At 31.1% G+C, this 2,899-nt stretch overlaps 1 protein-coding gene across 1 annotated transcript in view; it reads right to left on the reverse strand.

Moving 5' to 3' along the window:
• The window catches only part of LOC128250712 (uncharacterized protein DDB_G0292186-like), a gene marked incomplete at both ends in the record, with an annotated part of 104,409 nt that overhangs the window by 60,355 nt on the left and 41,155 nt on the right, over nt 1-2,899 (reverse strand). The gene's annotated exons all lie outside the window — the stretch shown is intronic.

Consider the following 2,899-nt stretch of genomic DNA (forward strand, 5'->3'; position numbering starts at 1 on the left):
GTAAGCCTATTATTTATTCTATCGATCGCTTTTGTCGAACAGCTAATTTACGGGTATATAAACACACCAGCATCGATTGTCAGGCGATGGCAGGGACACAGTTTCCGTCTACCAAATCCACTCACAAGGCTTTGGTCGGCCCGAAGATATAATAGAAGACACTTACCTAATGTGTCATGTAGCTGGACTGAACCCGGAACCATGTGGTAAGGGAGCAAACTTCTTACCACACAGCTACGCCTGTGCCTACTTATTTAATTCTAAGATGTAAATGGTGATGGATATAGGCAGATGTGGAATAAGAGTGATGGGTTAGGGTTAGGGTTAGGGTTAGATGTATCGTTAAGAAGATACGTATGCACACACATATACACATATTTATACATATACTTAGATAAATTATACATATAGAGACATACATATATACATGCAGAAACATATGTATACTCATATAAACATATAAACATATACACAAACACAAACAAATATGCAGGCATATAAACATATACGCATATATATACATATATACACCCATAGATAGATAGATAGATAGATAGATAGATAGATAGATAGATAGATAGATAGATAGATAGATAGATAGATAGATATACCGTATGTACTCGTATATAATTTACACCCCATTTTTTCAGTTAAAATCAAAACATCGAATATAAAATACTGTGGATAGTAAATACTATCATATATATATATATGAGAGTATTGTAGTTCGCTTGAAGCATTGTGTATTGTTTGTAAAGAATAAAAATTTTAGAATGGTACAACAATGCACTATAAAACAAAAAATGGACTATACACCTGTTGTAATTTGGTTATCTATAGTCCGATATATATATATATATATATATATATATATATATATATATATATATATATATGCATGCATGTATGTATGTATGTATTTATACACATACAGACACACACATACAACACACACACAAATATATATATATGACAATATTTACTCGAGTATAAGTCGTACTATTTTATATCGGATGTATATAAACGTTACAAAAACAAAAAAACACCGCATCGATTTCTTAAAACACGAATAACACAACATATAAATGTGACAACTATTGACTCCATGTTACATTTTATTATTTTATTTGCAATATTTCAATATATCTTATGTTTCTTAAGTTATTTCTTTGTCAATAATGAAACTAAAATTGAAACGATTCAAAGTTGATAGTTTTTAGTTTCGTATTTTGTAATTCGTTGTTTTATCTCTTCTTTATTTTTTCTTTCCTTGTTTTTGTTTTGTTTTGTTTTTTTTTCAATTTTCTCTTTATAGTTACTGTAAATTCTGTAAAAAGAAATGTTGAACACACTTTATGAAATCATATTTTCTTGTTTTCAGGCGAGATTCCAATTTACATTATTTATTTCTATTTTATCATCATAAAATAATCATTATTATTATTATTATTATTATTATTATTATTATTATTATTATTATTATTATTATTATATCATATTGACAAAATGAATATTTTTTATATTTTATTTTTATTACATTATTTTATAATATATTGGTTTTGTTTTCTTTGTTTTTTTTTGTTTTTTTGTCGTTTCTTCTTTCATTAAATGAAGTTAATTTCTTTCTTCAACCAAACTTAGAGTACATTTTGTGTTGGCTGGACGTGGAAGAAACAGGAACACTGGCACACTAAAGAAAATGCTTCTAAAACAGCAACAACATCGCGACATCACAACATCGCAACATCGCAACATACCACCATCATCATCACCACAATTACGGCTTCCAACAAGAATGGGACCTTTATATGATATTTTGGGCTTGCTAGAAAAATGCAACGAAATTTAACAGAAATCACAGTACTGTCTTAATTGAACGAATTCTTTCAGTATCCAAAAAGCGTTTGGAACACCTTTGATTATAGTTCTGCTTGACCATGAGTTGAACGATGGAGTGTGCTTACATATTTCGTTTATTTTGTATATAGGCACGCCTCTGTGGTTAAGAATCTTGTTGTGTAGCCACGGGTATGAGGATCAGTCCCACTGCAAGGCACCTTGGGCAAGTGTCTTCTACTAAAGTCTCAGTCTTTGTGTGAATTTTGTAGGCGGAAACTGTGTGGAAAACCGACGTGTATATATGAACATATACGGGTGTGTATGTACGTGTGTGTTTTGTGTTTACTTTTGTAGTTGACAGACAGTGCTGGTTTGTTTACGTGCTCGGCGAATCAGAACGGTAGGGTAATTACTGGGGTCGATTGGTCCGACTAAACACATTGAGGTAGTGCCCCAGCATGACCGCAGTCAAATGGCTGAAACAAGAAAAAGAGAAGAGATAGTAACTCTTATTTTCATTCAGACAAATAAGCTGTCTTGTGAATTTGTAAATAGCAGCCATTGCGAAAAGAGTTTTGAAAAAAATAAAATTTTTAAAAAAATTGTGTGAAATATAGCAAATTTTTTGAATTGGAATAAAATTAGCAATCTGTTAAAGTTAATTCTTCTTCTTCTTCTTTTTCTTCTTCTTCTTCTTCTTCTTCTTCTTCTTCTTCTTCTTTCCTTCTTTTTCTTCTTCTTTTCCTTCTTCCTCTTCATTTACTTCTGCTTATTTTTTTACTTCATCTTTCTCTTCTTTTCCTTTTTTCTTCTTTCGCTTTTTCTCCTCCTTCATCTTCTTATTAATCTTCTTCATCTGTTTCCTTCCTCCTCCTCCTCCTCCTCCTTTTATTCTTCTTCTACCTCTTCTTTTCCTTCTTCCCCTTCATTTTTTTCCTCTTCTACTTCCTTTTCTTTTCCTTTTTTCTTCTTTCGCTATTTCTTCTCCTTAACTTCTTCATTTTCTTTCTTCTTCCTCTTTTTCTTCATCATCACGATCATCATCACCATCATCATCTAC

This window comes from Octopus bimaculoides, chromosome 24, assembly GCF_001194135.2.
Source record: "Octopus bimaculoides isolate UCB-OBI-ISO-001 chromosome 24, ASM119413v2, whole genome shotgun sequence".
Taxonomy (NCBI): Eukaryota; Metazoa; Mollusca; class Cephalopoda; order Octopoda; family Octopodidae; genus Octopus; species Octopus bimaculoides.